General features: G+C 38.7%; 1 long non-coding RNA gene across 1 annotated transcript in view; it reads left to right on the forward strand.

Annotated features, from left to right (window-relative positions):
* LOC148978127 (uncharacterized) overlaps positions 1 to 3,398 on the forward strand; it is an 89,152-nt gene extending 85,754 nt beyond the window's left edge. Inside the window, exon 3 of the long non-coding RNA XR_016169553.1 lies at positions 3,003 to 3,398. This is a non-coding gene — a long non-coding RNA (uncharacterized LOC148978127). The remainder of the gene's footprint in view (positions 1 to 3,002) is intronic.
* Positions 3,399 to 24,235: the final 20,837 nt, after the last annotated feature.

Raw genomic sequence — 24,235 nt, forward strand, 5'->3', positions numbered from 1 at the left:
GGTCAGAGGGAATCGTCACTATTCACTGCGTCATCATTGCACGTGTCCAGAATATCCCCCCCATTTTTAAATAGTTTGGCCAGAGATAGTTTCTAAACTAACTATTATTATTACGGCGACTCGGAAGAATACGCCGTGGTGCAGACTTTCCTTCGTTTTGGATCCAGCAAGAGCTTGATAGGGCAGCGAGAAATAAAAGGTGTCGCTATGACAACCGGGTACTATTTGCGGCGGTACTGTCTGCAATAGAAAACGCAGCGAAAAGCGAGCCGAGTTGAGCCGAGCTGAGCCGAATCGAGTCGGTACTGGTAATGGAAAAGCGCCATTAGCAAGAACTTGTTACTTTCAGCTTCCAGTGAAGGATCCAGCATGTTGTAGGCTAAAGGCTCAGTGTTTTTAGTCAACATCTCAAACTGGATGCCCACGAACACAGTTGCTGCATCCAAAATTGAATATCTCCCTGCTATATGGCCATGCGAAATACAGTACGCCAAAAAAGTTGTACATAGGCCGTTTCTCAATAAGCGTTCTTAAGCAATTCTTAATGCATTCTTGTCTACTCCTACAATCGCATCATCAAACCTTGAAGTTCAATTCCAATACGCAAGAAGTACAGAGGACACAGGAAAGTACACGCATGTGTTCTTGGTAATGAGAATGCATTGAATGCAGACTTGAGAGAATCAAACCGTTAGAAATACCAGAAGACCCTGTGGGAGGACCCTGTGTGCCTGTAAGCTTTAAACAACTTCTTCTCACTTAAGACATTACAGCTGCAGGCTTGCAAATACAAATACCGGCTTGTGGAAAAGAAACATTTGTCCGTTTGTTTTGCTTCATAAAGATCTGAACAAAGCCTGCAGTATTTTTATTGGCATAGCCTATTAAAAAGAATCTTAACATTGACAAAGCATAACATTACTTTTTTTTTTTTCACAAACACGCTTGGTAAAATAAATCGAGATGACAACAATGTTTATAATAATTTAAAAGACATGTTTTAATTGGTTGTGACATTTGTTTGGGATGTTATGTTGTATTTATTGTGTGTTGGTTCATTGAGCAACAAGATTGCAGCAGATCTCATTCTTACAAGGATGCGTTGTGTGTCCTCGCGTCCTTCTGACTTTGTTATTTCAATGTAGCCTGTCAAGACTGGTGTCCATGAGAATGCAAGTCTGTTCTTTGCATTCTTGGAGTTGAGAAACATACCTCCCTACTATAGTGTAGGTGAAAAACAGTAGAAATATGCCCAAATTTGTATGGCCAGAATGCCTAAGTCCCCAAGTATGCCACAGTTACACTTTAAGTATGGTTTTATTGCAAAACAACAATACTAATTAAGAAAATGATGCAGTGTAATGATTGATAGTTTTGTGATATGAAATTCATTGGAAATGGGAAAGCAAGCAAAAATAGTCTGTCAAACAGAATGGTTCAGAGAGGTGAACCTGGTTCTGAATCGCTTCACTGAGAGGGTTTGGAGAGGAGGTTTATCTCTCCGTGAAGACACTCTGGAAGGGTCATTGGAGCGTAAATACGACAAAATAAAGTCAAGGTTTGCATTGTGTTGTATTGAAGGGAAAAGATTTATTTGTCTCTTTGTGATTTTGTTTTGTGTTTACATGCAGCACAGCACACTGGGAAAGGAAAAATAGCCTTAGACTTGCTGCTCTGTTGAGCTAATGGACAAATGAAATGAACTGAATTACTGCTGAGGGTTGGCTGTATGACGGCTGGGCGTCTTGGTAAATACGGTCTGTTGTAGCCAAAAAGAGCCATTAGAACCATCCAAGGAATCTCTGAAGACCGTGGAAAGTCATACATTAATTATTTATGGATAATGAAAATTAAATGGGATTCCAATGCCATTTTTACACAAAAATGGACTGTTTGCACTTGATCATAAACATAGGAAAGGCCTAGCAGATGCCAGAGTGCCACGAGAGTGCTGGTTGCTCTCTCTCTCTCTCTCTCTCTCTCTCTCTCTCTCTTCAGTTCTATTTATTCAAGCACACACATATGCAGATTTTCATACTCGTTTAAGACACAGCAAAGAAAAATATGACGATTAATACACTAATGATATTACTAATCTTTGCACATGAGAAAATGAAACCTTAAAACATTAAACTGGAAATACGAAAACGTACATTTAATCAAAATGTATTTTTTATTGCTCGCTCCTGATCTTCTTGTGCATGAAATCAAAGTAACCTGCTCTCTTGCTTAAATGAATTTGCTTTTCAGCTGAAGCATCAACCCTTTTTTAACGGTTCGTCTTCAGTCGTCACGGGCTCTGTTCTGATATGTCATGCCCATTTCCACAACTCTCCGATTATGTTGCTTGTATACAAAAATTCAATAAAAAAAAAGTTAATATTGAAAAACATTTTCCTACAAAAACCAACACAATCCATGCTATTTTGGTATTAAATGTTTACTTTTATAGTATTTATTAATATTTTGAATAAGCTCTTTTAATATATTAATATTTTGTTATGAGCTGGTTATTATTTAATATATCTATTAAGCTTTAATTTATTTTTATTTCAGTTTTAGTTTGAATAATTTACCAAATTCACTACTTAAAAACGTACTTTAAAAGACCAACGTAACTTGAAAGAGTCGCTGAAAAACTGCTTGAACTGTTGCTTAAATATACCGCAAAAATTTATTTGATCAATATGTTTCACATTGCTTGAACTCATCAAAATAAGTTAAGCAATTTTCAGTCTTATACAATATTCAACTCATTTTTTTAAGTCAAGTTAATGTAATTTAAGTTGAAATTACATAAACATTCAAGTTGATTGTACTTAAAGATTGAAGGCAACTTTGTTTGTTTTTTTCTTTTCTTTTTTTTTTTTTTTTTTAACGGTGTATTGTTCCGATTGTGGTCTCTAGTGTATTACTGATAAAGTCACAAAATATCTCTTTGCAGAACTCCTATTCAGGTCACAAATGTCCACCTCAGTTGACCCCATGCTTGTCTCCTGCAGGCATTGTTTCAACAGTTTTCAAACGCTCTGCGGTCTCCTACTATCCGAGCCTACAGATGAGCACTGCAGCCTCCATTCTACCCCTGCAGAGCATCAGGAACTCCAGCAAATGAATTTCCATTACTGAGCAGTGACTGGCTCAAATAAATCATCATAAAAGTGCTTCTCTGGACTGTCATCTCTGAGAGAGCAACAGAGACTTGTGGGACCATGGAGGGACCTCGCCCATCACATGACTCAGTGAAGCAGAGACAATGGAGAGGGGCGTTTGGGGAGGCTGCCTGAGCCGGAGGCGGCATCCAAGCTATGATTAAAATACATCACGCTTTGAAGTCTCCACTTCAGACTTGTTGTTTTGTAAGTGTCTTCGAAGAATTGTGTTTATTAATAAGTCTTACAGTAGCCTATGTAAGGGTTAAACCCACTTGATGAGAAACAGAGTATTATGCTAATCAGAAAACTGTTTTCCATTATTGCACAGGTTCTGTAGGAAATGCTTCTCTTCAGGGATTGCAGTCTGGCACATTGTGGGGAACTATAGCATTTTTCATGCATTGAATTCTGATTTTTTTTTTCTTTAACTATACGATTTGATGTCCGGTGTATTGTTGTTTCGTTGTTATTGCTCATAGTATTGTTTTATTTTAAGTTCTCATCTAAGAGATGTTTTTCAACCAAATCTCACGGCAATTCGTACACATTTTACGAGGTGGTTAATTCACAGTGATGGGAATACTAACGGCATTACTTTTTCCAGTAACGAGTAATCTAATTGATTACTATAACTGATGAATTTACTGTTCTTCCTTGGTTAGTGCTGACGATTGGCTGAGGTAGAGTATTATGTCATTGTAAGCCAATCAGAGGTAGAGTTGGGCGGGTGTTGTGGTGATGGGCATTCGGCTCTTTTGACTCAGCTCACTGAAAAGAGCCGGCTCTTTTGGCTCACACGGCTCTTTAAATGACTGATTATAATATTTCAATTTTTATTACATAATTATTTAATTTCTATAGGCTAAATTTGTAAAAATAGAGTCGGCTCTTCAGATATGCGAGCCAGCTCCCGACGTTCACCTAAAAGAGTCGACTCATTCGCGAATCGCGAACGATCAAAATCTCATTCGCGAACGAGTCGATCCATTATCACGCTCATTCGCGAACGACCCATCATCACTAACGGCTAACGCTCATGAATTGCGAACGACCCATCATAAAGCAAGCATAGTCGGACAGGACAGTACACACAAGGAACAACACAAGCCAACGAGAGACAGGTATGCCGACGAGCCCAAATAATCCAAAAAGTAGCCTTCTCTAAATGGTATGTTGCTCATGTTAAGTTTTCATTTCCGTCCGTCATGTTAATGCACAAATGTTGCGATCATTCATCCACTAAAGAACAATCCAGATACAATTTCTCAGTGTTATGTATTTGTTAGTTTTCACACGACATTCATCTCAAGGAAGGAACACAAGTTGAGTCAAAGTAAAAGTCCCCATTTGTTCACACATGCGCACAGTGAACTCTTGCACATTTTAACAGTCAATAGCATAAAGTAAAAACAAAATAACAGTAAGAAACATAAAAAATTTTTTTAGATGTGTGTACAATGTTTCATGTTTCTGTTAATAATATATTGTATTAAGTGTCCATTTCATTATAAAATTCAGAAATTATGATAAATAATTGAACATGCACATGTGTTTTAAGTTCCATTAAATAGGGGTAGAGGTGGGGTCGCATTTGAGTTACTTTCTTATAATAGTAGTCTAATAGTTACTTTCTTAAGTAACTAGTTACTTTTAAAATTTGTAACGGAGTAACTAATTTACAGTAGTTACTTTTTGGAAGGAGTAACTACTGCAACTAATTACTTTTTTTTTCAAAAGTAATTTGCCCAACATTGCTAATTTATACGAATTTATACATCCTCACTTATATGAATTTGTAATATTTTTGCTAAATCGTACATATTTTGAATTCGTATGAATTTGTACGAATAACCTACTCCTCCTGACCCCGCCCCTAAACCTACCCATCATGGGGTTTAGACAATTCGTACGATCTACCGTGAGATCGGGTTACAAAACATCACTTAGAAGAGAATAAAAAAAAATACTATGAGCAATAACCCTAAGTATGAGCAAAAGACCCTATAATGCCCCTTTAGTCTCGTTAGTACACAAACATGTTGTATAATCACACTTTTTAAACCGTGTCAAGTGAGCAACCGCCATCTGCATATAGATTGCACACCTTTTAAAAAACATCTGTTGTAGTAACTCCTGTTAGTAAGAATGCAAAATCGTTGTCAGCCCTTCAAGTGCATTGGTATGCAAATTGTATGCATTTCAACAGTTAATAAGACAGACTAGTGTGCTCACTTCACCTGCAGCTAGCGTGCATGTATGCTTTTTTCTATAGCTGCTTTCTCATTATTAAACTATAGCATCATTACTCTTCGTGCTTTGGTTTGTTCTCGGCCGTAAATCATAGTTTTTCTGCCTTCTCTAATTGATCTTCTTTCTGCATCTTATGTAAATCTTGCTGTTGTATTGGATTATTCACAGTATCTTTTTTCAACACTGTTGCCCTAATCTAGAGTTTTTAGTGCGTTTGAATCTGATAAGGTCAAGTGAGCAAAAATCCTCCCACTGCAAGCAAACGTTTTAAAGAATCCGTGATACTGAAGGTTGAATCTCTAATGAGCCCTTCTAACAGACCTGCCCAACCCACCCCCTTAAACTAATGCAGTGTCTTTGGCATAAATAGCAACACTGCTAAGGATGCCCTGACTGCAGACTCCCTTTCTTCTGCCTGTAAGCATCCTAACCCTACACATAAGCTGTGATTTGAATGCTGTAAATCCATTTGATTCTAGTAGAGTTGCTAAGCTACCAACATGAGCATCCGTCTCATGCCCAAATACACCAGGAACTGCGTGATGCTAACAGGCTAACGGACCAAAATCTGAGTGGAATGTTTCCAGCACTTGGTTGAATGTCTGCCATGAAGAATTAAGGCAGTTCTGAAGGCAAAAGGGGGTCCAGTCCAGTACTAGCAAGGTGTAGCCAATAAAGTGGCCAGTGAGTGTAAATGTTGCCTAGACCTAGCAACTGGTTTAGCTAAAAACATGATTATCTAATAAGAATTAAACAATACATACACAGTAATTATTTAATGAAACACTGAAACATGAAAATGATTTAATGAAAGACTTTTTATCAGTATCGTCTAGTATTGAATTACTAGTAATGAATATGTTTATTAAAGGTGCAGTAAGCGATTTTTGGGAAACACTGTTGATATTTGAAATCAACCCAAACAAACACAAAATGCATTTACATATGGACACTTTTATCCAAAGCGACTTACATTGCATTTTAAGGGACGCATTTTACATTCTTATCAGTTCTTGCTTTCCCTGGGAATCAAACAGGCCTTGGCGTTGCAAGTGCCAAAGGCACTGTTTGAGCTACAGGAAAGCATGCAAGTAAATCAAATCAATGCACGAGTGGATGTTTCTTTATCATAGCTGAAGCAAAGCGAAATAATGAAACAAAACCAATGTTCTGTGAAACAAAACCAATGTTACTCACGTATGGAGCAGAAGCAATGCAACCTCCGTGTCTCTTTTCAGGCCTTCCCACTCGAAAGCTTTTCTAATATTAATGCTTTTGCCTAGGGCTGTTTTCGACTAAGGATTTTCATAGTCGAATCTGATTCGTTAGATTTTGCCATAGTCGACTGATAGTCGAACCTTTTTTTTTTTTAGATAGGTCTAGCAGCTATAGACCATTTCACAAGATGTAAACAACACTGGTCCAGAAGCACTTCCTGTTTCAGTTTTTTAACACTACATAAAAGCTGGGATAAAATACAACCAACAGAACATTTAAAACTGGATCAAAAATTTAAACAAGCATCTTTAAGATGTTTTCTTTACATGTGAAATAAAGAAAACAGTTACAAACTGAAACAGGAAGTGCTTCTGGACCAGTGTTGTTTACATCTTGTGAAATGGTCTATATTTTTTCCATTTCAAACAAAAGAGATGGACGTATGCGCATTAGGCTATTCGTTCTGTGGTTTTTTTTCTAAACAATTAGGCTATGTTTAGGTAGTATTTTTCATGTTTTTATCACGCAATCATGTTTTTGATGCGGTGGTGAGCTTGTAACTTGTAGGCTAACTTAACGCTTTAGCCTAAGGGTAGCAGCGGCGCTGCCGAAAATAAAAAGCTGTCACAAAGAACAAATATAGCAAGGAGACATTTTAATTGTTTATTAATAAAGATGAAGTTGACGATGCTGCGCGATCTTCGCATAGTGCATGCGCCAGAGAGAAATGCACAGTTCATTTCATAAGCAGAGAGCATTACGTTTTCTTTCGTTTTGAATTGTTCTATTTACAAAGACATTTCAATATAGATATATGTTTCAGGTCTGTGGAGTAGACTATACTTATACGCTGAGTTGCGGTAGCTATATTTATGAGACGAGCTCCAGTTCACACATTGGTGCCTCGCCTTGATTATCAGAAATTGTCTGCTTTTCCTTCTTATTTATTAAATCCAGACAATTGATTGATGAAACATTAATTAAAATCAAGAAAAAAAAATTAAAAAAAATGAAATTCACTTTAAAGAAAGGCTTTGTGCTTTTCTGTTTGAGGTCTGTGAAAGTTTTAAAGCAGTCTTTAAGTGCTTCTTCAGAGCGCTCGTGTCCGTCGGAGAACTGTCACGTCTGTAACATTGTTTTTTCCTCTGTGAACACGAAAAATAAAATTTTTTGTTTTGTGGAGAGCCAACCCTACCTCATCTGATTTGAGCAGTGTAATTCACAGAATTACAAAAAATATATTTTGCCTCCTAAAACTTAAAGATTTTTTGTCACGCATGAATGCCTGTATTTCAGGCTAAATATAAAACGCATGTATACCGTATTTTCCGCACTTTAAGGCGCACCGGATTATGAGGCGCATAAGATACTGCAGTCAAACGTTTGACTGGGTTTGCGTTATGCTAGATGTGCTGGGAATGTAGCGAGTGCGCGGTGCCGGAGTTTAGGCGTTTGTTAATGTGAGCGCGCTGGGGCGGGCACGTAACTTACATTCGCAGCCTGACTCATATGAGTATTCAATGTGCGGCGGCTCGCTGACAGCAACAGCTCGCTGTTTTGAATGAGAACATTCTGTGATGCGCGAGCAGCGCCGGGGACAGTGTGTCTGTTCTTGTCTCTGTCAAGAGTGAGCGCTCGTGAGCGGGAGACACGCATAACCTGATTTATTCCAGGTTGAACTGGCCGTGTGCTATTCGACAATAACGTTCATAGTCGAATCAGACCTCTCCGAATCGAATCATCGAATCCTCAACTATTAGAAGTCAACCCTACTTTTGCCTGATCATACTTTCTTCCAGTGATGTTCCTCTGACCTTTTCACTCAACCATCTCTCTTTCTAGACTTTCTTCAAATCTCCCTCTTGCTCACTCTCTCTCCTCCCTCTCCACGAGTGGCACGGCCCCTACTGATGATTGGCTACAAGTGTGTTTTGATGCTCGGTCAGATCCACTTTTTAAACAGCGTTTCTCAGAAATCGCTTACTGCGCCTTTAATAATCTTGCCCTCATGTCTGCCATCTAAGAATTTTTCACTGAACTTTTTGCAAAGCATTTCTGGATTGCAATCTAAAGTGAATGATAAATGTGATGCTACAGTTTGTCTAAAATGATTAATTACTAATATATATATATATATATATATATAGCTGCGAGCAGCGATTACGGGCCCAAGCCGATGGCACCGCCACCTCTGTCCCTTTAGGTAAAGCACCCTAATTCATTTTGTTGCTTTTAGGTTTAGCATATTTTGTCCGAATTTTATTATTCCTATAAAAGACATGCGAAAACTGCACTCATAAGGTAATTTATGTGAAGCCTCTTACTACTTCCTGTTGTTTCCCGTTTCAGGATCCCCTCTCTCCCCTTCTCCTTCTTTATGTATTTTTCCTATGTAAAAGGGGGGCAATCGGAGCTCGAGTAGAAAATCCTCTCCGGGCCCCTCTATATCAAACAGCAAGCCAAATCTGTTTAACATGTACACTAAGACTATATGGACATACACCCTCGTGAAAATATTTTAGAGTTGCTTAACTTTTAAAGCAGCTTCAAGGTGGTATCATCTATGATGCAATAAAATGCTGTGGGAGATTTTAGAAATGAGCAAGAAACATATACTAGGCTATATGTTAAAGCCATTGCAGTTTCTTGTGTCAGATGTGATAGCTGGCGTGTTTGAAGAATGCAGTGTTGGAGGAGAATGCATGCTTCAGAGCATCTTTTTAGATCTTTCATTTATGCACGGCAGGCAGTTGTCGAGCCGCTCATTGTGTTACAGAACGCACAGTGCATTGAGAAACAGAGCACTGGAGTCTTTGAAGCGAACGCATGAAACAACGATTTTAATGAGACACCAATGACAAATACGCTGGGAATGTTTGTTCATTTGCAAAGCACTAGTGGGCACTAGCCATGGCGGTGTCAAATTACCATTCACAAAAGGGACACACTAAATGATCCATGGTCATATTGGTCACTGTGGCCAGCTAATACGAAGCTCTAATGGTCATTTTTCTTTATTACTTTATTACGCTTTTGTCGTATGCCACACCAGATCAGCGTGAGGCTAATATGCGGTACATTGTGTGTTTCCCAGCATCTGATAAATTAAATGTTATGAGCTCAGTCTCGCCTAACCAAGACCCACTGCACGACACAGTGTTATTGCATTTGCTTGACTGATATAGGGAGTGAGAGCAGGGGAAACAATCCTTCACAAAAAAGGGGAGGGGGAAGCAAATCCTTATTTTGTTTCCAGATTACACATCTCTCTCAAATGCGCAGCTTGTAATAATGTGTGAATATCCGCATTTGAGAGATGAGGCGCAGCGTTATGATCTATTTCTCCTGTGGGTGCTATCAAAAGCATGTTTCGGCAAATGCGACGCCGAGAACTTCCTGGTGCCGGTGATCTGCAGAGGAACATAATGTAATGTTTGACGGGATGAGTAGAAAGAGCTTGAAATGCTTCGCCTGAGCGACCTGCAGGGCCACGGTTTGTTTCTCTTGTTGTCGTCAGCGTGAATAATTGATGCAGTGTCGGAAAAACAATAACATGAAAAATGTGTCAAGGTTATGAAATATTCCTGAATTTGTCTCAGTAGGAGGGAGAGATGTGTGACGTGAGAGATGCACCTTGAAAGAGTCTTTCTGTCTCTAGTTCTCCACCTTTTTCCTCCTTTACAGAATAAACACACATTCAGAATTATCGGCTTTGTTGATGGTATGAATATTTTACTAAAGATCAGCAACGAAATGCAGAAATCAAAATTGATAGTATTTGTGGTTATCTATCTATCTATCTATCTATCTATCTATCTATCTATCTATCTATCTATCTATCTATCTATCTATCTATCTATCTATCTATCTATCTATCTATCTATCTATCCATTCACCCATCCATCCATCCATCCACCCTCCCATCCATCCATCCACCCATCCATCCATCCACCCACCCATCCATCCATCCAACCACCCATCCATCTACCCACCCACCCATCCATCCATCCACCCACCCATCCATCCATCCACCCACCCATCCATCTACCCACCCACCCACCCATCCATCCACCCACCCACCAATCCACCCACCCATCCATCCATCCATCCACCCAACCACCTATCCATCCACCCATCCATCTACCCACCCACCAATCCACCCACCCATCCATCCCTCCATCCATCCATCCACCCACCCAACCACCTATCCATTCACCGATCCATCCACCCACCCATCCATCCAACCATTCACCCACCCATCCATCCAACCATTCACCCACCCATCCATCCCTCCATCCATCCATCCACCCACCCAACCACCTATCCATTCACCGATCCATCCACCCACCCATCCATCCAACCATTCACCCACCCATCCATCCAACCATTCACCCACCCATCCACCAATCCACCCACCCATCCATCCACCCACCCAACCACCTATCCATCCATCCATCCACTGATCCATCCATCCACCGATCCATTCATCCATCCCCCCACCCATCCAACCATCCATCCACCCACCCATCCATCTACCCGCCCATCCATCCATCCGCCCATCCATTCATCCATCCATCCATCTCATTTGCTAATCACTTTGAACAAAATCGTCTTCTTATGCATATAAATAAGTAAAACTTTTTTTATTAAATGCCAAAACATTTAGCAACAATATCAATAGACGGGACCCAATCCGTTTCTCTAGTTTCAAAAGGCAGTGTGACAAAAAAAAAAAAAGAGAGAGAGAATCACTGACTTAGACCCATGCTTAAACATTCAGAGAGAAAGAGAGAGAGTGACGGAGGCCTTTAACCTCAAGTAGGGGTGAAGGAGGCAGAGATTTTCCTGGCTGATCCGTGCGTTGAGCCCCTTTGCTTGGGAAGCTCTTTGATATGTGAGCTAGCTAATCCCTCTGGCTGCCATGTCTTCATCTTCCCATCCAGATGCCCTTTTATTAACCTTTGACTCTTCCCAGCTCCCTGTTTGAAGACGCCAGCATTTCATTGGCTTACCCTCCTCACCGGCGTATATACAGCGGAGTCTGTTTCCTTTTCCCAAGCCCTGTGTCTCATAATGCTCTGGGGGCTTGGCAAGGCCCTTTTATAAATGGGTTTATTGCCAGGTCACATATTCCCTCCACTTGTTGGGGTGGATAAGCAGTACACCTTCACCTATCGACTGACTGGTGTGTCGGTATTATGGTTTTACTCTTTAATACCCGGCATTAGGTGACCATATTTGTGAGGAGCAATTAAGACGGTGGAAATAAGGAGCTTTATACTTCTTTGGGTTGGGAGAGAGAGCGAGTGAATTATTTCCCTGGTGATAGAGGGGTTCATGATTACTCTCTTTGCCGTCAGTAATCCCTCTCGTTGCACTAAGGTCAGCAGGATAATTCCCCTAATAAAGTGCTTTTCATTTCCTACTTTCTATATACATCACCTTTTGACCAAAAAAATCTGTTTTGGAGACTAACATCACCTCCCTGCAAAAGCTCCCGATCACATGCATACTATGCGATTCAGTCGTAGACAGCCAAAACATTATGGTGGATCTGTCAGCTTTTAACACCTTATAATGAATTATTTGAAATGCTGTTTTAGCCTCTGTGTTCCTCAACCCAAACCGAAATAATATTTAATTGTACCCACTGGTTAGCTGATGGTGTGTTCAAGTCCTCCCGGGAAGTTCGTATTTATGAGTTAGGAAGTTCTAATAATGATGTCAGGTGCATTCAAATCACTTTGTCAAATTACTTTGTCTTAATCAACTACAGAAAAATACAGCTAGGCATTTTAGCTCTACTTCTGAAGAACAAGGCATGCAGATCAGATGTGTTTTGCTTTTTGATGAAAAATTACTGAGACGTCGCATCCATTGATTCAGCCATGTTTCTCACTGACTCTCTCCAAACTTGGAAACTCGGACCTCAAAGAAAATCCAGTTTCCCACTCCAATTACAACTTTGTGGTGTTCATGTGTGCTTGAATGCACAGTGAGACTCTTGCTTTCTGAGAATACTGCGAGCATTTTATCAGCCCCTTTTTTGCATTTAATTGTAATAATAAATACTAAATAGCCTACACCTTAAATGCAGGGACACTCGAAAATAGCACAAGGTCAAAGACAACTGTCTGGATATGAATGGTTGTTGTAGTGGCCACGTGATATGTTATTTTCATAGATGTAATGCTGTTTCCACTTGGTATTAATGCTTTGCAAAACGAAGTCACGATTTTGATCATATTCTGTGTGTTTTTGTACAATGCAGGGATGTTTGAATACCAAAATAATATTACATGAATAACACTTATGTAAGCATCTAACCATGGTTGTTAGCTTAAACTTGCCATAAACTGTAAACTTGTCCCTCAAATTTGATTGTTGATCCTGGAACAACATTCCAATCAACCAAAGATGTTGAACCAGGAACTTGTTTAGGCTACTTGATGAAATCAGGTTCTGCATGAGTGGGTGGCTAGTACGTGCTTCACAGCGGTCGGGATGCATTCAGAGCAGAGAGCATTTCCACAACAAATGTCATGCTGTCACATGCTTTGATCCAATCACAAAAAAATGTAGACTCCTGTCTTACCTGTATTTAGAGCTAACCACTTCTGATCGGATCACCAAAATGCATCTTAATGCCAGGTGGAGAGCTTTCTTTTTTCAGTCGAAAAGAAATTAAAGGGTTAGTTCACCCAAAAATGAAAATTCTTTCAGTATTTACTCACCCTCAGGTTGTTCCAAACCTCTATGTGTTTATTTGTTCTGCTGAACACAAAGGAAGATAATTGGAAGAATGTTTTAATCAAACAGATCTCATTCCCCATTGACAGCCATGGTAGGAAAAAATACATACTATGGTAGTCAATGGGGAATGAGATCTGTTTGATTTAAAACATTCTTCCAAATATCTTCCTTTGTGTTAGGCAGAACAAATAAACAGGTTTGGAACAACTTGAGGGTGAGTAAACGATGAAAGAATTTTCATTTTTGGGTGAACTATCCCTTTAAGGTTTTCGATAAAACATTCCAGGATTTTTCTACATATAATGGACTTCAATGGAAACCAAACGGTTCAAGGTCCAAAAGACAGTTTCAGTGCAAACTGCAAACTGTTCAAAGGGCTTTAAACGATTCCAGACTATGAATAAGGGTCTTATCAAGCGAAATGATCGCTAATTTAAAAAAAAAAAATAATAAAGTTTTATAGGCTCAAATGCTCGCCTTGCTCTGTTCTGTTCGTGACTCTCCTATTCGAACTCGTTTATCAAAATGAGCGAATCTTTTTTCGTGTCATTTGGTTCATTCAACGAACGAAATTAACGAATTGACTGGGAAAAAGATTTGTTCATTATGATAAATGAGTTCGAACAGGACTGCGCATCACAGAACAGAGCGAGGCGAGCATTTGAGCTTATAAAACTTAAACTTTGTTATTATTTTTTTTTTAAATGAGTGATCGTTTCGCTTTATAAGACCGTTATTCATCATCTAGAATCGTTTAAAGCCCTTTGAACAGTTTGCAACTCTCAACCGTTTGGTTCCCATTGAAGTCCATTATATGGAGAAAAATGCTGGAATGTTTTCATCAAAAACCTTCATTTCTTTTCGACTGAAGAAAGAAAGACATGGACATCTTGGATGACACGGGGGTGAGTAAATTATCAGCAAAAGTTTTTTTAAAAGTGAACTACTCCTTTAAGGTATGATTCATGTCTGTTGCACAAATGGTGCGAAACAAGTTAACATGAGAAGTTTAATACTAATAGCCTTATGGTTTCAAACCTTAAACAGACTGCATGTTTGAAATATTTGAAACCAGAGTGAGAGAGTGAGGTGTAATTACTTGCACTGAAAACACAAAGCTACACAACAACAATACAAAGCTATATCTAAGCTGGGTCTCAGATCATGGTGCGTGCTGCAACTCTTTCTTTTTGAACACAATGGCCATTGACTATTTCTCTGAAATAAGGAACAAATCTCTGTGGCGCATGCCGTTTGAGCTCTTAAAAAGTTTTGTTCATAATGAGCGTATGAACAATAATAGGGTGAATCTCACAAAAACATGCTTTAGTCACATTTTACCCAAATATTGTTGTGACAACATTTTCCTGACAATAAAGCAATTCATCCATGACAATCACATATTTATTTATTTTTACTTTAGACATTTTACTATTTTTAACTGCACTGATTATTTTACTTATAATAAAATGAATACTTAATGAGAGGTAGTTACTGTAATGAGAATTGGGAGTGCTTAATTTTCATTAAAAAATGTCACTATGCAAAAACAAAATGTAAAATATAATTCCTTCTTTATTTGTTTGTATTTATTTATTATGGCATACAGTACAATATGACATTCCTGGATGGATATCTCCTTCTATCAGCCACAGCCAAACTCCACGAGTCTTTAAATCATTAAATCAAAATGAAAGCAATGCGCCTATTATCATGTGAAGGTAGGCGTGCAGTAATATCCACTAATCTGTCATGAGCTAAGGTTTAATGGAAATGTTCAGAATGCGCAAATCTCCGTGGTCTTCAAACCCCCGTAGACACCCCTCAAGGGGAATTATATTACTCCGACACACAGTGCATATGTTCATAAATCAAATCCAACCTATGGAGAACGCTCTGTCAGTTCTTCCTTTTCTCCTCCTGAGAGTGCGCTCATTTGATAAAACTAAAGATAATCAGCAGCATGCTCATTAGGGATCTGACTATCCAGGTAACATCTCCGTGTTTCCCTCTTTCTCTTGTGATCCATTACTATTGGCTTTCATTCGACAACAACTTCCATCAGATTTCTTGCATGTTTAACGAACACCTTTTGGATCAGAAGATTACTCGGAGTAATCTAATTATCAGTAAATGTGAGTGTAACAAAATGCATCTTCTGATATTGTTCCATGTACTTTAATTTAATGCCTCCTCCTTAATGCAATGCGCTGCATGCTGTGATACACAGTTGTTTGAAATTCATTATCATGTAAATGATTGAATCAGAGAAAGTCCATGGACTCCATAGTAGCAAGCAATTACATTTTGCTTTGTGCGAGTTTCTAAGGTACATAATGGACGCACACACATTTCTTCCTCAACATCTTATCATCTGCCTCAGGAGGTGTCATTCTGAGTTTTTTTTTTTTTGATACCCTTGTACGTTGCCGTAGAGGTCGCCTGAACAGACTGGCGGGAGAAAAAAAAGAAGATTTTAAACACAGAGATTAGCTTTTCACTTTCACGCTGGCTGTAGGGCCTATTAACAGTGGCATTGACAGTTTTTAATTTACTTTGAATCTCTGAGTCACCAGACCTTTGAGCACAAACTGGTTTTGGAAAATTATCGCTCCTCCATTTTCATTCTCCTTTTCCACTCCACCTTTAACTTGCCATCGAAATTTGTCACACTTTCTCTTTCAAACATCCCTCGCCGCGGCGGTATTCTGATCATGTTCCGCTCGAGAGTTCAAAGAAGACTATGAATGCATTTGTAATGAGCATGCTCACTAATCATGCCATAGCATAACTGGCCTCTGAGGAGCCAGCGGAGAACATCCTGCTCGATGCCTCAAAGCTCTGTGCTTAAGCATCCCACAGTCCTCCAAGGACAAACTTTTTGTTGGGCATATCAATACGGAGGGTGGACCAAAGGCCTCTGTTTATTGAACTGCAATTCATGAGAAAAATATGAACCAAACATGAAAAAAAAATCTCTTTTGTTATTGTCTGCTTTTAATGTATTGCATTTATGCAATAAATGCCAGAGGTCGTACGCCTCTGGAGCAACTAGGGGTTAAGTGTTTTGCTCAGGGACACATTGGTGTCTCACAGTGGATTCGAACCTGGGTCTCTCACACCAAAGGCATGTGTCTTATCCACTGCACCACCACCCTCCTTTTTATTTTTATTAATATTTTAAGCTAAATTAATAGGAAAATGTAATTAGCTTATGTCTTTTGGCCTCATGAATTTTAACTTTTCACACCCTCAATAGTTTAGTTAAATCGCACATGCACAACATTAAAATTGATCATTTTTGCCCTTTTCTTATCCAACAAATGTCATTACCACCACATATAATGTCATGCATTATGATTAATAGTATCCAATGGTGAAAATGACATTTTAACCATTTTAGAAATATTATGGCCAACTCTCGTCTTAATGGCTCATTTCACAGCAATCGTGTTATGCAAGCAAACAATACTATTTAACCCATTTTTTAACATGATAAAACTACAGTTTGATCGAAAATAAAAAATCTTCTCACGTCATTTTTTTTTTTTTGCAAACTGCCTTATCGATGAAATGAACCAATTTAATTTAAGTGATGATCTTTACAACAGATCTTACTTAAAGGGATAGTTCACTTTGAAATTATTTTTTGCTATGTTAGATGTAGGTGTCTTTGTTTCCACAGTATTTTCAATGTTGATATTTTTAGGTCAAACCGTTCGTGTCTGTCAGTCATATAATGGAGGTCTATGGTCACCTTAAAGAGCATGCACCGCTCGTTTTGTGTCTTAGGCCATCAATGTGTACTTATATTTACGAGTCATTAAATCATGTTTAATTTGGACTTCTCTGTGCATGCTCTTTGAGGTGATGACCATAGACCTCCATTATATGACTGACAGGCAAGAACGGTTTGACCTAAAAATATCAAAATTGAAAATACTGTGGAAACAAAGACACCTACATCTTGGATGCCCTTGAGGTAAGCTAAAACATATCAAAAATTAATTTCAAAGTCAACTATCCCACATAATATTCCTGTTATCACTATAAATCTGCTTTGAAACAATCTGTATAACGCACTATAAGTAAAGGTGACTTTACTTGACATCTTAATTAATCTCTTAATTGACATTTTCACACAACAAATACCAAAATGTTTCATGATTTTTTTTTCATATTATAGTTTCAAATTTAATCATTAATATTTTTTTTAGAATTGATTTTTTTTTTTTTCCATATTTTAAGAATGAAAGTCTAGGACAAGGATTAAATAATAAATTACTAGTTGCACAAAAAAAACTTAAAGGGTAAGTAGACAGCTGTGACCTTCATATAACCATTGAAATGCGTTAGTTTTAATAAAAGTTCAAACCCCAAAAGCATCTATACTACTTGAAGAAACGCCCATACATGTAGATTTTCTGTTGCCTTAAGGGAAAAATGAACTTGCATGCTTAGTACTGAATGCTGTAGAATCCTTTTAAACTGCACAGACATGGACACACATATGCACACAAGTGTGGCATGACCAAATAATCTTAGTGCCCCACTGCCTGGAAACTTTTTATACAGTCAGTAAGTTCATAACGGTCAAACAGGGTGGCCGGGATTCCTGTTTCCCGGTCTAGATGCTACAGCAGTATTACCTCCATACATCACGTAAAATTAGCAGCAGGGGCCCCGTCAGGTCCGACATTGCCACTTAATCTTAGCTTTTTGGCAGAGTGTTGCCATAACGGGTCAAGTGGTGGCCATTAATCAAACATCCCAGGTGCAATGGAAGCGGTGAGTCGGAGGGGGTTACGTTGTGTTAGGGGGCCATCTCAGAACGGTGCAGAAACTTCTCTGGGAATTAAGCCCGGTCATAAAACCTCACCCGAGGAAATAATCCAGTCTATTTCATAAAAGATTAAACCCCTTAAAGAAGATGGATCGCCTTTTTTACTTTATCTTGCAGGTGTAATCCTAGATTATTGGACGACTACTTGAAAAAGGGAATCTGGAAAATGTATAGGGGCTGAGAAATCCATCCTCATGCCACTTGGCAGAATTATGGATTATATGTGAACAGACAGTGAGAAATTAATTGCCATCGTGCCTCTGTTGAAATGTCACCTGCGGAGCTTCGGTAACACTTTAGTTTGGGGACCAATTCTCACTGTTAAATTGCTTATTATCTTGCATATTGGCTGTTTAATGGTACTTATAAAGCACATATTAATGCTTGATTCTGCATAATTTTACCCTTATTCCTACCCCATACTAGAGCCCGACCGATAAAAGATTTTGAAGGCCTACAGATTCAAATATTTTTGGGTTTTAAAATCCGATATTCCGATATTTATGTATTTATTTATTTTTTTAAACTGGAGATGATTAGTCACCAATTTTGTCATGGGGATGTTCTTTTAATTGTTATTCAAGCAATGTATGTATCGTGACCAACTCAACGAGTGTTGCCAACAGGAACGGTGTAGAGTGCCCTCTGGTGGACAAACTATACATCTCCAACACTCGTGACATGGTTCAAGCGTGTTTCGTCCGTTTTTATTTTATTTTTGAAATATTCATTTATCGGCCATTATAACTGCCGATACCGATAGTTTGGAAAATGCCTAATATCGGTCTGCCGATATATCGGTCTGGCTCTACCCTATACCTAAACTTAACCACTACAACAACTACCTTACTATCAATAATAAGTAGTAAATTAGGAATTTATTGAGGCAAAAGTCATAGTTAATTCTGAATGCATTCCCCAAACTAAAGTGTGACCGAAGCTTCCTTTTCTAACCAGCCTGTTGTTGTTTACCTTGGATAAATGTATGTAATTTGTCTATGAAACATTGGTGCACCACAATCTGAAGTTTAGAAATGAAATTGTTTGTCGTGCAAGTAAACAAGAGCCCATCATGAATACAGAAACATGTTTCAATGTATTTTTTCACAGCGAAACCTGACACTAACCCTGACCGTTAGACGGCTAATGTTGAAGATAATAGGTTTGTGACTAATGAAGGAACACAAAACACTTTCAATTGTCATCCTCATTCTATAAAAACCTTTTTTAAAGTTGGCATGAAACGGAAGTTGTGATTATATTTGTGTATTCGTATTTTTACCGCTTCACTGTACCATTGAGTCGTGACTTATGGCGGGTATTGGCTGAACCGCTCATGAATAAATTAACCAAATAGTTTACTTTACATCATGCATGTATCGTTTTTTTAGTATGCTGTAAATATACCCCATGTCATTATCTTCCGCAGTCTTGCATAAGGCTCATCAGTATCGAATGGTTTCTATTTTCCCCTCTACCTGATAAAGAAAGTTGTCAAACATGGAGCTCCACCCTGTCTGTGAGTACATCTCCCGTAGTCTCCAGGATTATGCTTAACTCCTCCGAAATCTTGCCCTGGTGAAACATCAAAAGAAAAAAACCACATGGGAGTATCACGAAACTTATTAGTGGAGCCCTCCGCTGTTTCTCTCTCTGTGTCTAGCTCTATTTATTTCGCTCTTTCGCCATCAAACGTCTCTTTTTACGCACTGAGCTAGCAGATTTGATTTTAAAGTAGTCTTGAACCACCTGCAAACTTGAAGGTAAAGTTTCATGTCTTCATTTAAAAAAAGGTGAACCACTTTACAATGTGCAGGCCTACAGCAAATCCGTTTAAAAATCATAAAAGAATGACTCTGGATGTAAAAACCTTTAATATTTTATTACTTATGACCTGAATATCAAAATTTGATAATTCATTAAGTCCGAGTCTGCATTTAATAACAAAAAACATTAAACAAGTGTCTTACAGTCAAATAAAAAATGTATGTACTGAGAAAGTTTATGACAAAATGCCTTTTTTAAAGGAAGAGTTTTATGCACTTTTATCATGTTTCTCTTTCCTTGTTAGAGCTATTTGCTTTCATACTATGAAAGAGAACATGCAAAACATCTCCTTTTGTGTTCCACAGAAGAAAGTCATCGGGTTTAAAGCAACATTAGGGTGAGTAAATGATGAAAGAAGTTTAATTTTCCTTTGAGGCACTACCTCAAAACAGCTGATTAGTCAAAAGTCCTCTCACCAAAAAAACACACTGATCCATAATCTTGTGTTGGAATAAAGACAAATGAAGTAGTCACATTAAGCAATATAATGTGTACATGAATACAGTCAGAAATTCTGCAAGGAAAACTGTTACTACGGCTGTACGTGAAAATGATGTCACCCGCAAAACTAGAAAGCCCACAATATATTTCTATTTCTCACTTATATATCTCATTCTCAATTACTATGCTTTTAAAAATTTCAGTTGCTTACTGTTTAGCAGTTTATATCATCTCTTGCATTCTGCCAGGAAACAGAAAGCCTAGAATAGGTGTTGTAATGAACACACCTGAGAAATAGGGAGAGATGAGCGTTAAAGGAGTAGTTCACTTTAAAAAAAAAAATGCTGATAATTGACTCACCCCCGTGTCATCCAAGATGTCCATGTCTTTCTTTCTTCAATCGAAAAGAAATTAAGGTTTTTGATGAAAACATTCCAGGATTTTTTACTTTACTGGTAACCAAACGGTTCAAGGTCCAAAAGACAGTTTCAGTGCAAACTGCAAACTGTTCAAAGGGCTTTAAACGATTCCAGATGATGAATAAGGGTCTTATCTAGCGAAATGATCACTTGTTTAAAAAAAAAAATTTAACAACGTTTATCTCCTGTTCAAACTCAGAAGTGAAACGAATGAACGAATTTTTTTGTGTCATTTGGTTCATTCAAAGAACGAAATGAACAAATTGACTCTGGAAAAGATTCGTTCATTTTGATGAACGAGTTCGAACAGGAGAGTCACGAACAGAACAGAGCAAGGCGAGCATTTGAGCTTATAAAACTTAAACTTTGTTTTTATTGTTTATTAAACGAGTGATCGTTTGCTTGATAAGACCGTTATTCATCGTCTGGAATCGTTTAAAGCCCTTTGAACAGTTCTGAAAGTGTCTTTTGGATCTTGAACCGTTTGGTTACCAGTAAAGTCCATTATATGGAGAAAAATCCTGGAATGTTTTCATCAAAATCCTTAATTTCTTTTCGTCTGAAGAATGAAAGACATGGACATCTAGGATGACATGGGGGTGAGTCAATTATCAGCCAAAGTTTTTTTTAAAGAGAATTACTCCTTTAAGGGAGTGAGAGGCAGCAGATGAGAGAAAACAGCAGCATCACTCATTTGGAGGCTTTGCATGTTTGTTCACATGTGCCCACCTCTCGACATTGCCAATTGTCAGATGAAAGACAGCGCAGGCTGCATAAACCCCCCAGCACTTTGATTTCGGCCTGTGACAAATTAGACAAAGAGAGGTGAGACCAGGATAAAGAGCTGTGAACATCCTAATGCCAACACACTTACAAAAGCAACACTTGTATCTTACAACACCAAAACGTGATGAAGTCTGTTTGTTAGTTAAAACTGATGGGTGTGTAATTGAACAAAAATAATGATTCCATCCGCCATTGGTTGGACACATTAATAGTCCCGCCACAAACACATGCTATTGGTTGAGCCAGTTTTGGGCTTGTGGTTTGACGTCAGTGTTGACGGATGCCACTAGCGAATTGGTTGAGTGAATGATTGAGACACAAGCTGCGTCCGAAATCTTATACTCTCTTGAGTACTTATTTTGAATAAGTATGTTCTTTATAGTAAAGTGTGTGTAGTATAATGTAATCTCGATGTACTACTTTCGCCATGTTGCTCATTTCGCTCATAAATCCTCTCCCGTGGCCTCATGGGACAGTAAAGTGTCCATCATGTGCACACTGAGTACTTTTTACCTACTCGTTTATGAGTACTGTGAATTCGGACATACTTCTTTTGTCACTTGCTTACTACATAGTAGGGAAGTATGTGATTTCGAAAACAGCCGTATTACTGAATGGATCAATGTTTTGAACAAATTGGTTGAATTAATTATTTGATTGACTGAGTGAGGGGCAGTCACTTAGCGCCACCTGTTTGTGTAAGGATGTAACGCAAAAAACAAATCACTGAGAAATCCCTACCACTACCACACAGATTTAACTCTAGCTTTAAGACCGTGTAAATTGTTGTGTTTGAGGGGAAGACTATATTGGTTGTTCTATTGATCAAGATTCCAATCAAATTAAATGTAAACTGGCAGACGATTCCCAAAGTAACACTTCCTGGGGCTACTTTTTTATGCTATGAGAAAGCACTAGGTGTTAAAAATTGGGATTCACTCAAGTTAAAACTAAATCCCCAACAAGAGAAATTGAAAAAAAAGAGAGCTGTTGGAAGAGAGTAATTTCAGCACTCAATAAGCAAATAATGCTAGATAATGAATAAAGATGTCCACATTCATTTTACAAAGCCTACATAAAAGAAACATCCAGATAAACCTGTTAATGGGGAAAAACAACGAGCAGGACAGGCTATTGAATCAGTGCCAAGATTAAAGTCTTAGGGAAATTGTTGGCTGCCTGGCAGCACCACCTCCTGCCCGACCTTGCCCGCAGCGAGAGTGGCACAGGGGGCATCGCCCCCACCAGTCTGTCTGCATCTGCGTGATTAGATAAACCATAGGGGACAAACTGGGGAAAAGCACACAGTGCCAAAAGAGCGCTTCAACATATGAGATCCCAAGAAGCTCCCAACACTGTTAATGAAGTCTGTCATTCAAAAGCATGGTCGTACAGAGAAGAAATAAAAGGGCATCTCCTGATACTGAAAGATTGTAATCGGGTTCTTGCGGGGAAGTGTGGGAATTCTGTTCAAAGGGGATTAAAGGCCTGTTCACACCTGGACGAATTTTGCGTGCAGTATTCGCCAACGTTTAACGCCTCGTGACTAAACAAAGGGTGCCAATGTGAGTATGCACACCAACACGAAAAACGGCACGGCACGGCACCCGAGGCGGATTTTTTTTTTTTTTTTAAATCCGCCTCGGGTTCGTTTTTTTGGTTTGACGAGTCGCGTCAAAAACTATACGACCAATGAGATTGGCGCTTTTGCTCACGTGTCTGGAGCTTCTGAAGCTACAGTAAAACACAACTCAACCACAAAACGGTGTGCAACGGGGGCGCTCAAACACAAAACGGTCTTGCCGAGCACACATATGTAACGGCGAAGAAGATGTACGCCAAGTAGCGTCTATAGCGGGAAGAAATAAGACGAGGAAGATGCTGCTGGTCTCGTTGGTGTCGGAACATAAAGCAATATATTACAAACGTGACAGCGACTTTAAAATAGGACTATTTCTGTTTTACATTAAGCGCCATCTAATGTCAGGGAATGAATTGACATGTTCACTTGGCTCATCGTCTGCAAAAATCGCTTGGGGGTCCTTAACAATGAATTTTTATAGGAATGAAAAATACTTGAGACTTTTTAAATAGGATTGTAGTCTCTTCAGGTCCTTCTTTAAAAGTGTGTGTCTTAACCCATTAAGACTGGATCTGTGTGTGTTTACCTTTAAGACCAGATAGCGCATCTGTGCGTAGTCCCCATTAAGCCCAGCAAACACGTCTGCATCATTTTGAGCGGTGTGGGCTTTTTATTCCATGTTTTTATCTGCCTGAGAAATTAAGATTTTAGCAGGCTTTGACAAATATTTCTGAAAAAAGGTTTTCAGAAAAGTACTTTAAGCATAAAAAGGGCTTTTTTTAGCAGGCGTTTTAGGCCAAAATGGTTTAAGGCCGATTCATAATGTGCTGACAGTGTCTAGTTTTATTGGATCAGTGTTACTCCTGTCGGCATCTGTTGGCATTGGTCTGTACTTGTTTTTGCTGATTGAAGATGTTGAATCTGCATTTGTTGGGACTTGGAATGTCTGAGAAGTGACGTG

This window comes from Pimephales promelas, chromosome 8, assembly GCF_988280905.1.
Source record: "Pimephales promelas chromosome 8, fPimPro1.hap1.1, whole genome shotgun sequence".
Lineage (NCBI taxonomy): Eukaryota > Metazoa > Chordata > Actinopteri > Cypriniformes > Leuciscidae > Pimephales > Pimephales promelas.